We start from the raw sequence: 15720 nt of genomic DNA, 5'->3' as shown, positions 1-15720 counted from the left end.
GAGCTTTTCCAGCAATTCTGTTTTTGTATCTCTAATTAAGTGTACTACAACAACTTACATTTATATGGCACCTTTAATATTATAAGAAGTTCTCAGGTATTTTTTTCCAAGAAAGCAAGATAATATAATATGCCAGAAAGCCACGTTTGGAGATCTTAGGTCAAATTACCAAAGCGTGGCCAAAGAAGTTTGTGCAAGTTGTTCTGCTATAATGTGCTAGCTGCGTTCCTCTGCAACCTCGCGCTATAGAAAATTGCGCTATAGAAAGCCGCTTCAGAAAATCGCTCTGTGGAAGATCGTGATTGAAAATCACTATACCAGTCCAGTAGAAAGTTTGTGTTATCCAAACAGCGTCAATTGTGTTATAGTCAATTCACTATGAAATGTGCGTTATACCAGATTCATTTTATGACATTTTTGTACAGAAACATAGAAAATAGGAACTGGAGTAGACCATTCAGCCCTTTGAACTTGTCTTGGCTGATCATCCAACTTATTGGCCTGTTCCCATTTTCTTTCATACTGTTTGATCCAGTTAGCTCTAAGAATTATGTAACTATATTGAAAACATTCAATAGTTTGGCTTCAACTATTATCCATGGCAGATAATTCTACAAGCTCAACACTCCCCAGTCTTAAAAGAGGAAGACAAGGCAAAGGTGTACAGGAATTCCAGAAGTTAGGGAGGCTTTTCAAGCGAGGCACGATCGCCAGTGGTGGGGGCATACTCAAAGAAATCAGAATTAGACAAGCACAGATATCTTGGAAGGTTGTAGCACTGGAGGTCAGTGATAGAGGGGTGAATCTACAGAGGGATTTGAAAACAAAAATGAGAACTCTGAAATCACAATATTACCTGACAAGGAGCTAATGTAGGTCCATAACATAGTTTGTGTGAGTTAAAATATAGGCAGCAGGTTTGGATATTTGAATACTTGAATGATTTATTGTCACTTGTATTTTACAGTGAATATAATAAAATGCAGTGAAAAGCTTCAACTGCCACAATCAGGTGCCATGTTGAATAGTTTAAATAAAAAGAAAAATACAGAGAGCACTGAAAGACATTTTATCTTCATTTTGTCATCTCTGCCATGAGTTTTGAACCCTGAGTTAGCTTACCAATGACATCTGCATTATCACTCCTCCCCTACCACCTCACCACCACCTGCACTGGACTCAGCAATGTCAGAGTTGGCACTCTTCAGGTGCCATGTCTTCGCCACTGGGCCCATCCCATCTCTGTTGCTAGGTCCCGTGCTGAACCCAAACTTGGCCCACAACTAGGAGTTCCTGGCTCTGCTGCCACCAGCTCGCTGATAACCAGGAGAGCCCTGGTTTGGGTTTACGGCAATCAGGAGCTGCAGCTGCTGCCTTGTTGACAACTAAGAGTCCCAGCTCTGGGCCAATCACAACTGCAACCAGGAGCCCCTGGCTCCGCTGCCACCTCAATGATGCCAAGACTTCCCGCTCTGAGTATACCACACTGTCATCACTACAGCTGCCACATCACCAACACCAGGTCTCCCCGCTCTGGACCATGATGGGCATGGATTTAGGAAGAAACAACACTTTCTTGGACATTGGAAAAGAAGAACAAAAGATTGGAACAGAACAGTAGTTTGCAAGTCATCAAGTTCTGATTTTATGAAAAGGGGATTGACGATAGCATAGAAGAAATGAATCATTAACAATATGACTTAATATGGGGACACGGGTGGGAAGCTAGGTCATCAAAATTTTAGTAGGAATAGCAGGAGGTTGGTGTCATTGATAAAATGAGGTTTGAAAGGATATGAGGGAAGATAAGAAAGAAACTAGAGATAAATATGAGTCCAAGGCCAGGGCAGGGAAATTTAGAGGCAATTTGGTTGAGTGAACTCACAACTCACACCCATTGTTTGAGGAAAGAGTAGAGGAGACAGTATAGAGCGCTTTAAGAAGGCAGTTTGCAATAGAGATCATATTTTTCTGTTCTAGCATAATGTTGGAACATGTCACCAGTTGTAACTGATGAGTTTGGACGAGGTAGTGCTAAATGTTGTCTTGCCAGACCTATTGGTGAATGATTCAACCAATTTTGTTCACCATGTTCTTTCAAGTCTCTAACTTGGACATAAGGAAGCTGAGTTGAGGACAATTGCAAAGGATTAGCTAAGGTTAGAAAGAATAATTATTGGGTAGTAGGACATCAAAGGTGAAGTTAGGGTGCATTTAAGAAAATCTGTAATTGCAGAAATATTCTGGCAAGTAGAAGGTCAAAGGTTAGATAGTTGGGGTTTTGAAAGTGCAGTTCCCAATGATTTTTTTTTCCAGTGTAGGCACAGAATGAAGTAGATTAAGACATGAACAGAAGAATGGTGAGTGATAGGAAGAAGTAATCATAGATGACTTCATCTGTGATTGATACAATAGGACTAGCAAAACCATTTGATATGGCAAGGTCAAAGGAGTGACTGTGATAATGGTTGTAGAGTTCACATTATTTAGTCAGGACAAGGAGAGAGATCGTGGTGAATTGAGATGGAAACTGAAATCACCAAGGATACAAAATAATTTGTCACAGCAGCTGAAAGAAGAAAACGCTGCAGATAAATTTATGAAAAATATTTTATTGCGTTTGAGTTATGGACTGGGAAGCCACAGTTCACTGGGATAGAAAATTCAAGGAAAAAGAGTTCTTTTCATTGTTTTTGGGGTGAAGGTGACATTGGCAAGGTGTGCATTTATTTCACCTCCCTAAATGTCCTTGAGAGGTACTGATGAGATGCTGTTGTGACTACTTGCAGTACATATGGTGAAGATACTTCCCCAATTTTGTTAGCATGCTTTGAGAAGATTTGTAGCTCATGTTGAGGTTCTGGATGTTGGTTTGCTCGCTGAGGTTCATTTTCAGATGTTTTGTTACCATACTAGGTAACATCTTCAGTGAGCCTCCGGATGAAGCATTGATAATAGCCCACTTTCTATTTATATGTTTTGGTTTCCTTGGGTTGGTGATGTCAATTCTATGCTGACGTCATTTCCTCTGGTGATGTCATTTCCTGTTCTTTTTCTCAGGGGTGGTAAAAAGTCAATGTGTTTGTTGATTAGAGTTCTGGTTGGAATGCATGTTTCTAGGAATTCTCATGTGTGTCTCTGTTTGGCTTGTCCCAGGATGGATGCGTTGTCCCAGTTGAAGTAGTGTCCTTCCTCATCTGTACATAAGGATACTAGTGAGAGTGGGTCAAGTCTTTTTGTGGCTAGTTAATGTTCATGTATCCTGGTGGCTAGTTTTCTGCCTGTGTGTCCAATGTAATGTTTGTTACAGTTCTTGCAAGGTATTTTGTAAATGACATTAGTTTTGCTTGTTGTCTGTGTAGGGTCTTTCAAGTTCATTAGCTGCTGTTTTATTGTGTTGGTGGGTTTGTGGGCTACCATGATGCCAAGAGGTCTGAGTAGTCTGGCAGTCATTTCTGAGAGTGGCTAGGGTTTCTGGACATGTTTTGTCTGCTTGTTTGAGTTTGTTGCCGAAAAACCGGCAGACTGTGTTCATTGGGTACTCGTTCTTTTTGAATACACTATATAGGTGACTTTCCTCTGCTTGTCATAGTTCCTCTGTACTACAGTGTGTGGTGGCTCATTGAAATAATGTTCTAATGCAGCTTCGTTTGTGGGTGTTAGGGTGATTGCTTCTGTAGTTTAGTATTTGGTCAGTATGTGTTGTTATCCTGTAGACGCTGGTTTGAAGTTCCCCATTGGCTGTTTGCTCTACTGTGACATCTGGGAATGGCAGTTTGTTGTTGTTTACCTCCTCTTTAGTGAATTTTATGCCAGTAAGGATATTACTGATGGTCTTGAAGGTTTCCTCTAATTTGATTCATTTAGTGATGACAGAGGTGTCATCCACATAGTGGACCCAAAGTTTGGGTTGGATGGCTGGCAGAGCTGTTGTTTAGCATTTTGACTAATCTGTGATGAATGCGTGGAAATATATTTTCGTTTTAGGATTGTGTGAAACGTGGAGAGGAACTTGCATAAGATTTTCCCATATGTCTGTTGCCCTTAACCTGGTAGACGTCATAGGTTTAAATGCACCAGTAGTGAATGCAATTAATTTTTCAACAGTGATTATGGTCTCATTCAAGGAAGGTACTTTATCTGGATGGCAATGCATTTGAATTGTACCTTATAGATGGTGGGTGGGCTTTGGTGATGAGGAGGTGAATTATTTTCCCTACTGTTCTCAATCTATGACCTACTATTGCAGCCACAGTATTTGTCTGGCTCATCCAGTTAAGTTTCTGGTTAATCAATGACTTCCAGGAATAATAATAGAACTCATTCCCCTTGATATAAAGGCAACATTTGCCAGAGTGTGATAAAAGAAGCCTTTGGAAAATAGTCAATGTGAAAACAATCTACTGCTGGAGTTGCATAATATAAAGTGTGGTTCTTGAAACCCATCTTTTCTGCTCCAGAGATTCTGCAGGGTAATGTCCTATGCCCAACCTTCAATGATCTTCCAGCTATTGTAAAATTATTTGTGGGGATACTCTATCATGTTTCCCAATGATTCTTATGGTGAGTCTAGAAATAATGGAAGGGTACGTGCTTATATTCAGCAAGACATTGACAACTTTTAGGATTGGTTACTTTCCCAACATCTTGGGAATCATATGAAAGCAAAATACTGTGGATGCTGGAAATCAGAACTGAAAAACAAAGTGCTGGAGAAACTTAGCAGGTCTGGCAATATCTGTGGAGAGAGAAACAGAGTTAACATTTCAAGTCCAGAATGTCTTGCTGGATGCAAACAATAGATTCAAGCATTATGTGAGGAGTTGCCAATGGAATCACATTGAATGATCATTGTGACTCCCTATTAATGACTTAATAGGTAGAAGATCATTGATGAAATAGTTGGACACGGTTGGGTGTAAGAACCTCTGTAGAGCAAAAATGATGTTAAGCAAAATTCATAGCCATTTGTCAGATATGACTCCAGACAGTAGATTGTTTTCCCATACTTCACATTGATTATTATTTTATAACGGTTTCTTTATATCACACCCAGATAAATGCAGCCTTAATATCAAGGGAAATTACTTTCAACTCACGTCTGCAATTCAGCAACTTTGGCCATGTATGTTCTAAGGCTGGAATGAGGTCTAAAGCTAAGTGGTCCTGGAAAAACCCCAATTGAACAGCATTTGGCATTTCACTTGCAAATAAATATTTTGTGACAGTATTTTGCTAACAATTGAGATAATGTGGGTATTGATTAGAATGACTATGTCCTTTTTTGTTTACACATAGCATATATCTTAATTTTTAAAATTTTCTTGAGAGATGACAGTTATATTTGCACTAGAACATCATTTCTTCTCACCTCAGTGCTAAATCATAGACTGCTTAGCTTAATACAAGGATCACCAGTTCCAATCTCTCTAACCAGGCGAAACAATGATATTGCACTATCAACCTTTCAAATACTGAAGAGTTGTATAGTTTTAAATAGATCACCCCACATGTTTCTAACTTGCAGAAAATATAAAGATAATATAGGGTCTTTTTACTTAATTGCTCCTTAACCCTTTCTTCTAGCAGTCCATTTAATGACGTGGGTAAAAGCTTTTTCTAACAGCAACCAGATCTTTTCTTCCACAAAGAATTAAGAATAACGCATGGCACTCCAAATGTGGCCCCTTCAAAGCCCTGTTTAATTTTAACAAGGCTTTCTTATTCTTGTACTCCACACAATTTGCAATTAAAATCCTGCATTTATATAGCATTTATCGTAAACTGAGTAAATCCGAACAATTCCGTTCAAGGAATAGGCTGCACACTGGCTTTATAAACGTTTGTTAATCCGTTAACGCTGTGATTCTTAGAAAAGAACATCCGACTGCAGCCAAGCCAACATTTGTGCTTCTTGTATTTTGAAAAAAAACGTTTCAATTCATCCGACTCAAGTGCATAATTTCAAATGTTCTACTTTATGCATCTACTTAAACTTTTCCAGTCCCTTCGCAGTCACAGCTAAATTTGCCAGTCTAAAATCTCATCGTATTAATTGTTAATCAGTCGTTATGTTATCATTATGAGTTAATCCCAAATTTAAAAGTGTGTGTGCAGCCTTACTACAGTTCAGAAAAAAAATGAAACTACCCCGAGAAGTTTTGGTTGAATTATAAAACTCAGGGCTATTTCTAACAACTCCTTGATTCTGTATCAACACAATTTATGTTCACAAATATATGTTTAGTTCGATTTATGCCACGGAAGGGGACGTGCATGGAACATAAAGTCGGATTGGTATTCTGACTGAATATTAAGTAAATAAAAATGGCATCTGCCGCTGGTCAGACAAAGCTGTAACATAACAGATGGTTGAAGGATTACTGTATTTCGTCGAGTTCTCAAAAACAGTGTCCAAATTGGACTTCACGGGTAAATCTTGAAAACAAATCACTAAACAATTAAAACAATCGCCTGAATTTTCCACGGAGATTAAGTGAATGTTTGAAATACATGCTATGCACGCCTTTCTCGTATGGTAGGGTTTCAAAGTCTTCAGGACACGATGTATTCTACACTATGATAGTAGCAGCCGCAGAACAATTTGTCTGGAGCTAATTTAGCTGTCGAGTCTAACCGTGTAAAAAATAGATCGTGGAAACCCAGGGTAACACAATAGGAATGCAAAAGTCCTAATATATCTCAATGAGGGTTTGCAACCTGCTCGAAACAGATGCTTGATCCCATCTGTTGGAACAGACCTTAGGAGCCGTAAATCCACAGGGATTGAGGAGGGACACATTTTGTAAATCCTGGGATTCACTCACCAGGCTTCCGTTTTAAAAGTTTGCGGACTCAGAGGGAAACCTTTTAAATTGAATGGTAATGGCAGACTCTTGGGACACACCAGTAAATAAACTACAAATTATATCAGAAAGGTCGGGGAAATGGTGAAAGTAAATAGGGTATTTTGATTGCCCTATCTAAATGAAGCACAACATGAGCAAAAAAGGAAATTAGAACCTCCCAGGGTTAAATCATAATCATATTAACATTGGCTGTATGGTGTTCAATACTTGTGTTGGCAAACAGTCCTGAAATCAAAATGAAGGTCAGATTGCAAATACGTAATTCAAAAGAATTGCAGATTTACCATAAAGGGCTTTCATAAAGGGATCATGTTTAAATAATTTGTAAAATTGCTTAAAATTTCAAGCCCTGAAATCAGCCAAGGGTTCATGGCATTATTTCTTTCTATTATGATTGTGGCTTCTGCATCCCAAATCTTTAGTTTTCCTTTTACTCTTTTGTTTTGTTTTCTTTTTCACCAGACATTGGTATCATTGGCTTGGCCAACTTTTGTTGCCATCCCAGACTGCCCTTGCACTGAACTTGTTGGACACTTCAGATGTCCCTTGACGTTTAACCACATTGTTGTGAGTCTGGTGTCACATATACGCCAGACCAGTCAAGATGTCAGATCTCCTTTTCTAAAAGGCATTATTAATTCAAATAGATTTTATCATAATGAACAATAGTTGTATGGCTACCATTACTGAAACAAATTTTACATTCCAGATTTATTACTTTAATTTAAATACCAGCTGTTTTTTGAGCGATTTGAATTTAATTTTATTCCCACATCATCAGTCTGGGCTTCTGGATTACCAGTCCAGTGACTTTACCACTATACAATCCTGCACTCCTCCAGTATGACTTAAATGAGTAAAATTGGACCAAACAGCACAACGTGTTCAGGTGGTAATTAGGTGCTGAAGAAGTCCAATGTTGGTGAGAGGCTGAGATTTTACTTCCAATAACTTGAGCACAAAAGTTAAAACTGACATTCCAGTACTGAGCTGGTGATATTCTGTTGAGATGTTAAACTTTCATGCTGTCTTTCAGTTGAGATGTTAAACCGAGATCTCTCAGTTTTATGTAAAAGAACATGGTCCATTGCAAAGGAAAGCAGGTTCATTATTTCTGGTGTCTTGGCTAATATCTACCCCAGAACCAATGTAAAGAAAAACAATAGTGTATCAGAGAAGGGATAGCCTGATAAATTATGTCATGATTAAGGACAACTTGTTGAGTTACTGAATCAGCTGTTATCCTTATGTTTTTGTGGATAGAGTTTCAAGTTTGATCTTTAGTTCCATATGTATGACAAACATCTCTCCCATGACATTATTCAGAGAGAAGTAGCAAGATACTGATAATATCACAGCTTCTTTTGGGGCCAGAATGATATTTCTCAGTGGTTCAATAATGTGTCAGAATGCAATGGAAGTACACCAATGTGATATTGTTCCATTTTACACACCACCAAATCTCTGGCATATCAGTACAGTTCTCAATTTAGTTCTATTGACATCTAAACTGGATTAAGGTAATTGAGTATTTTAAATTGAAAGTAATGTTAAAATGTATAGTTCTTTTACAGTAATTTCCTGTCATGTTCTCTCTATAGAGCTGCCCTTCATTTGCAGTGTGAAAGTACATTACCAAAATGTACTTTCTCAATGGAAATTTGTTTTTTTTCCAATTTGGGTTGGAAAATACATATATTAATAGCTTAAAGTGTATTACTACTTATTGTCAACTCTTGACACTTTTAATACATGATCTTTAATAAGAAATATCATTGGCCTTTTCACCTAGGGTTATGGAATTCAATAGCTTTATCCTTTATAATTTATAAATGCCAAGAAGCAAGCAACTCAATATGTCTATTTTTCTAGTTGAATCTGACACAATTTCTAAAATATACATTTATTTATAAAAGGACTGGGAGTTTAATTTTCTTTTTAATATTTCATTCATGAGATTTGTACATTGCTGACTCATTGGTCATCGCTAATTGCCTTTGAGAAGGAAAACTGAGATGCCTCTTGATCCACTGAATAAAGGTACACTTAGTGTTAGGAAGGAAGTTCCCAGATTTAACCCAGCAACAACAAAGGAAGAGTAATATTGAGCAGAAAGTTATAGGGGCTTGAGCAACATAAGCTATGTCGCAGAATCAAATGAGAAGTCCGGCTAGGCCAATCTCAATGTTGGGAGCATCTTGTTATATCTTTTATGCTTTTCACAAGTGACGAGTTGAGATTCTTATTAGGCAGTGGTGAGTTGCTAATTTTGCTTGCTAAACACCTTGCTGATGTCCCATCTCATTTCATTAATATTCCACTTTCTATCTTATCAAACTTGACAAAGTAGCTAGATATTGAGAAAGCTTGACAAGGAATCCAGAGTGGGTAGCAAAAACAGAAATTGCTGGAAACGCTCAGCAGGTCTGGCAGTATCTGAGTGCTGAGGATGGGTCACTTGACCCGAAACGTTAACTTTAATTTCTCTCCACAGATGCTGCCTGACCTGCTGAGCTTTTCCAGCAATTTTTGATTTTGTTTCTGATTTACAGAATCCACAGTTCTTTTGGTTTCTAACCAGGATGGTGTCTTCAAATCCAGATTGCACTTGTTCTGAATGAAGTCCATGTTGGACACCAGGCATCAATATCTCAAGGTATACTTAATGGGCACTGACCATATGTACCATGATATTGGCATTCAACATATGCCAACCTCTATGGCACATGTCCAATCCATTTACAGGACGCTTCTGCACTTCAATGCTATACTTTGGCTGTACTGACAAATATAATTGTAATGTCCAGCTCATAGACTGGACAAGGATGCTCAAAGCATCCTTGCCTTTTATTGTCATGTCTTACCTCTTTATACCTTGACTCCGCATCCAGAGATACCAGGTTTCTCTTACTACTGTCTTGCCTTGCTATTTAGCACAGATATAAAGAAAGGAAGAAGACAGAAATTACTGGAGATACTTGGCTGGTCAGGCAGCATCTGTGGACAGAAAAAAGAGTTGACATCTTGAGTTTAGCAATCTTTCTTCAAAACTGATAGTATCTAGGAAAAGGTAGAATATACACTGAACATGGGGCAGTGGTGGGGTGTGGTTAATCGTTTTCTTGTTCACCATCATTACTTCTGCTCCTTTAAAAATATTAATTCTGCTTTGTCTCCACTGATGCTGTCAGACCTGTTAAGTTTCTCCAGCAATTTTAGTATTTTGTTTTATTTTGGTGTTTAACCTGCTGCCAATTTGCTTTCAGATATGCCCACTTTGAGGAAGTTCTGTTTCTCTCTCCGACAAGACTTCCATTTTAATCTTTCTTCTTGTTCATCATAATTACTTTCATTGTCATTCCGCCTAACTCTTTTTCTCTCTATATGGGGTCCATTTTCACGTATCCATTTATTCAGATCATACCCATTCATTGTCAGGATCCACAATTCATTGTTTTATTACAAAGGAAGGAAGCTTGTCATGGTTGTGAGTTGTTCTCAGTCAATCAAGGAAGACAGCCAACACTCAGGGATCCTAGCACAGTAAGTGAAACACGGCGTCCTATCCCAGTCCAGGAGTTTGGACACAATCAGCCACTTGGGGTAATCAGAGTCAGGATGCTCTCCGCATCCATGGTAAAGAGCTGAATGTCAGTCAGGTCGACACCTGTCCTCAGTCCATCTGCCTTTTTCCTCCTGAAACGAGAGAGAGGCAGATATTAAGGGAGATGAAAGTTGCAGCTACAGCTGTTACTTTTGGTGCAGGTGGGGAGATGTCATGAGTATATGATTAGCAAGCACAGAAGGTAAGGGGGGTTAGTAGTGTTAGTGATTGATGTTGCTAATAATGAGTGAAGGAAGATATTACAAGCCTTAGTAAGAGTAGGTACAGTGGCAGAGAGTGAGTATGATGTACCGAAGAGAAGATGGTGACTCTTAAACTGTCAGATTGGAAAAGATAATTGAAGTTCTTCCTATTTTGCTGTACCTGCCTTCAGATGGCTGAAACTGCACTGACACAGGTGACAACCTCATACTGTGGGCGGCACGGTGGCACAGTGGTTAGCACTGCTGCCTCACAGTGCCAGAGACCGGGGTTCAATTCCCGCTTCAGACAACTGACTGTGTGGAGTTTGCACATTCTTCCCGTGTCTGCGTGGGTTTCCTCCGGGTGCTCCGGTTTCTTCCCACAGTCCAAAGATGTGCAGGTCAGGTGAATTGGCCATGCTAAATTGTCCGTAGTGTTAGGTAAGGGGTAAATGTAGAGGTATGGGTGGTTTGCGCTTCGGCGGGTCGGTGTGGACTTATTGGGCCGAAGGGCCTGTTTCCACACTGTAACTAATCTAATCTAATTAATCTTCCTCTATATGAAAGAATCTTTCAAATTTGTCTTGGTAGTCGGACTTGGGTCCGACTACCAAAATTCCATTGTTCTAAAACTTGTACTATTGGTAATCAAGGTAACTTTTGTCTTGTCTTCAGTTGTAAACATGAGTGAGCAACCTTTTCTAAATAGGAACCAGTGTTGCGCTTATGTTATTTATGTACAGTTTCCACACTGTAAAGTAATCTAAATGATCTGGCATCGCAGCCTCTACTGCTGCTCCTGGGGGAAGAGGAAGTCATGTCTCCAATGCATCTTGTCCAATAGATCTCCAGGTCCTTTCCCACACAGCAATTTACCCTAGCCTGCCATCTCCAAGACAAATGTCAAGAACTGTGCAGGGCAGCTCAGAACGACAGTGCTTATCTTGGTGCACAACAGGTTTGTAAAGATGACATGGGCACAAGGGATTCCTGTGAATTCCAGGATATTCTCTGAATAGAGAGCTGTTCTGAGAATTGTGCATTGTAAATTGGGGCTAGAATCATATGTGAGGAGAACCAGAGAGTCAGTATAGGTAGTTAAAAGGCAAGTCACGTAAGACACAATGTGAGAATACTCACTAGGCCTTGTAGCTGAAATTTCTCCAAAAAAGTTGATGCAACTTGGACTCAGTCAAAGAATAGAAGATTCAGCATGTAGTTCCCAACTGAGATGGTGTGAAAGATTGACTGGTGTTCTTGAAGGATCAGTTTTGCAGTTGCTGTGTATTACATACTGCTGTTAACATACATTGATGGTGTGGGGAGTAAATTTTGAAGGCAATGGATGGGCTGCCAATTAGGCAGACTGGATAGGGTTGAGCTGCTTGAGTATTAAAGTCATAGAGTCATAAATATGTACAGCACAGAAACAGACTGTTCAGTCCAACTCATCCATGCCGATCAGATATCCTAAACTAATCACTTGGCCCACATCCCTCTAAACCCTTCCTATTCATACACCCATCCAAATGCATTTTAAATTTTGTAATTTTACTAGCCTCCACCACTTCCCCTGACAGCACATTCCATACACACACCACCCTATGCATGAAAATGTCGCCCCTTAGGTCCCTTTTAATTTTTATCCTCTCCTCTTAAACCTATGCCCTCCAGTTCGGGACTCCCCCACTCCAGGGAAAAGACCTTGTCTATTTACCATATCCATGCCCCTCATGTTTTTATAAACCTCAACAAGGTCACCCCTCAGCCTCTGACACTCTAGGGAAAACAGCCTCAGCCTATTCAGCCTCTTCTTTTAGCTGAAACCCTCCAACACTGGCAATATTCTTGTAAATTTTTTCTGAACCCTTTCAAGTTTCACAACATCCTTCCGATAGGAGGGAGACCAGAATTACATATAATATTCCAAAAATGGCCTAACTAATGTCATGTACAGCCCCAACATGACCTCCCAACTTCCATATTCGAAGCACTGACCAATAAAGGGCTGGAGTTCCATTCATCCAGGCAATAGAGAGTGTTCAATCACACTCCTGATTTGTACTTTATAGATGGTGGAAAGGCTTAAATCAGTCAAGAGTTGATTTATTCACCAGAATTCCCAGTCATTGGCCAAACTTGTACTCATTGCCCTTACACCGTTGGTCCAGTACAGTTTTTGGTCAACCTCTAGAATATTAACTCTGGGAGATTTGACAGTGTTCATGCCATTGACAGTCAAGGGGTGATAGTTACGTATATCTTGTTGGACATGGTCATTACCTGGTACTTATGAGGGATGAATGTTACTTACCACTTATCAGCTAAGCCTGAATGTTATCTGGTGAAGCTGTGGCATAATGATATTTTCACTGGGCTAGTAATCCAGAACACCAGATCATACTATAGCAGAAAGTGAATTCAAAGAAAATGTGGGACTGAAAAGCCAGCCTAATGGTGACCATATAACCACTGTTAATTGTGATTAACAAAACATTAGGTTCACTCATGTTCTTTAGGAAACAAAATTTGCTGACTTTACCCAGACTAGTCTGTATATCACTCCAGACCCACAGAAATATGGCTGACTTTTAACTGTCTGGGCAACAAATGCTAACCTAGCCAGTGACACCCAAATCCCATGAGAAACTTTTTTAAAAACAGGTTTTGCTGCATATGAACGCAGATATTTCAGTGTCTAATGAGTTACAAATAGTTCTGAATATTGTGCAATCATCAACATTGATAGAGATTATTGTATCTCAGACACAACCCTAAGGAATTCTTTCAGTGATATCGAGGGGCTGAGATAATTGAATTTGCAATAGTGAGAATCATCTTTCTTTGTGCTTGTTATAACTCCAAGCACTTTCCCCTAAAACCCACAAACTTGAGTTTTGGTTAATGCTGCTTGATGTCACACAATGAAATACTGCATTGATATCAAGGGAGTTACCCTTCCCTCATCTCTTGAGCTCATCACATTTGTTCATGTTTGGACTAAGACTGTATTGAGGTCAGAGGCTGAATGGTCCTCACAGAACCCAAATTGAGCACTCCTGATCAAGTTATTTCTGAATAGGTGACACTAAGACCATTCCAGAAAACACGGTAATACTGATGACTGAGAACAGACTGATGGGGTGGCAATTGGCTAACTTGACTTTAGCCCTGCTTTTTGTGCATGGAAATCATCTGGGCAATTTTCCACATTGTGAGTAGATTCCAATGTTGTAGTGCATTGGAACAGTTTGGCTAAGGATGGGGCTAATTTTGTAACACAAGTCTTCAGTACTATTGCCAAAATGTTGTCAGAGTCCACACCCATTATAGGATTCAGTGCCTTCAGCTGTTTCTTGATATTATGCTGAGTGAATCAAATTGGCTGAAGATTAGCATCTATGATGCTGGGTACCTCTGGAGAAGGCTGAAATGTATCATCAGTGTGGCAATTTTGGCTGAAGCTAGTTGCAAATGCTTCAGTCTTGCTTTCTGCCCTAATGACTGACTTTCCATCATTGAGAATGGGTATATTTGTGAAATTTATTTTGTTGTTTAACTAGATTGGCAAAGCTTAGTTCTGATCACCTTTTCTATCACATGCTTTTTGCTGTTTGGCATGCTAGTAGTCCTGTGTTTCAGCTTTATCATGTTCACACTTCATTTTTAGGTTTGCCTGGTGCTGCTTCTGAGATGTTTTCCCGCATTTTACATTTTGATCCTCTAGCTTGATAGCTTTTCTGAAGGGTAGACCATGAGGATATAGATTGGAGGTGAGTACAATTCTGCTGATGCTGATCATGCACAGTGCCTCATGAATGTCTGGTTTTAAGTTCCTCAATCTGTTCTAAATTTATTAACTTATCGTGGTGGTAGTGCCAACACAATGGAGGGTATCCTCAATGTGAACACAGGATTCAATTTACTGTGATGGGTGAGATCAAGTGAGCTTTTCTCCTTTTTGATTCCCTCATCATCTGTTGCAGTCTAACAGTTATATCCTTCAGATCCTGGCCACATCAGTCAGTAATAGTACCACCAAGCCAAGTTTGTAATTGAACTTGAATTCACCATCCAAATGATATTGTCTCTTGTGCGAAATTCAAAATTAAAGGAAAGTTAAAAGAGAAATAAACTAAATTTTATTTTAAAAAGTATGAAGAATTAGGCCGTAAAAGGATAATGTACCAATATTCAAGGCAGCCTGCAAAGAGACTTTTATACTGATGGATGTAAAAATTACCAAATCTCAATCTATATTTTTAGAAACAGAAGCACCTTGCAGTTGGTTAATCATTGTGGAAATTTAGAAAGAAATTCAGCAGATAACGAGAAGGATTGTGGGTGATGAGAATAAGCGCGTGAGCATGCATAGTTAAGCAAAGTGGTAAACTATTCCTAGTTAGTGATGAGGAAGTGCAGTGCCCAGCAAGTGTCAGAACATTAGCAGCATAAAATGGGTGTGCGCACTTCAATGCATATCATGCCTGTGGTATTGAAGTTGGTGGGTCTGTGTAATGGCAAAGTTAGTCTGAGTGATGCCCCTAGAAATGTCAGATTGCGGTGAGAAGGTAGTCACCTGCCCTGGTAGTTTGCAAAGGATTATTCATCCCTTTCCTGCAACACATCCAGGTTCTTTCACACTGGCCAGGAACACTGATCTACGCTGCAACTTCAACCCAGGCTGCTCAGGTCTGCTGGAAAGACCTCCTGATGCCATTATCGGGAAAGAGGGCTGCCTGGACCATGACTCGAGTTAAGAGTTACTAAATTCTAGGCCAATTTGTTCTCAATCTTTTGATATCCCTGAGGGTGGGGATGGTCAAGAGCAGACTGACATATATGGATTTATGATATTCCTGACTTGCAGCAAGTGAAAGGAAAGCTGGTTTGCTTTACAAAAGGCTCCTGAATCTTTGACCCTGGAAGTTCCTGGCCGGGCAAGAACTTCCTGCCCCAGGTGATTCACCATTTAACTCTCACTACAACTCATACATGAAATAAGTGGAAAAGCCTGTCATTGGGCAAGGAAGCCCATCCCAGG

This window comes from Chiloscyllium plagiosum, unplaced genomic scaffold (assembly GCF_037043375.1).
Source record: "Chiloscyllium plagiosum isolate Xiang-an unplaced genomic scaffold, Cpla_swu_hap1 HiC_scaffold_22, whole genome shotgun sequence".
Taxonomy (NCBI): Eukaryota; Metazoa; Chordata; class Chondrichthyes; order Orectolobiformes; family Hemiscylliidae; genus Chiloscyllium; species Chiloscyllium plagiosum.
Note: the sequence above shows the minus strand (reverse complement) of the source record.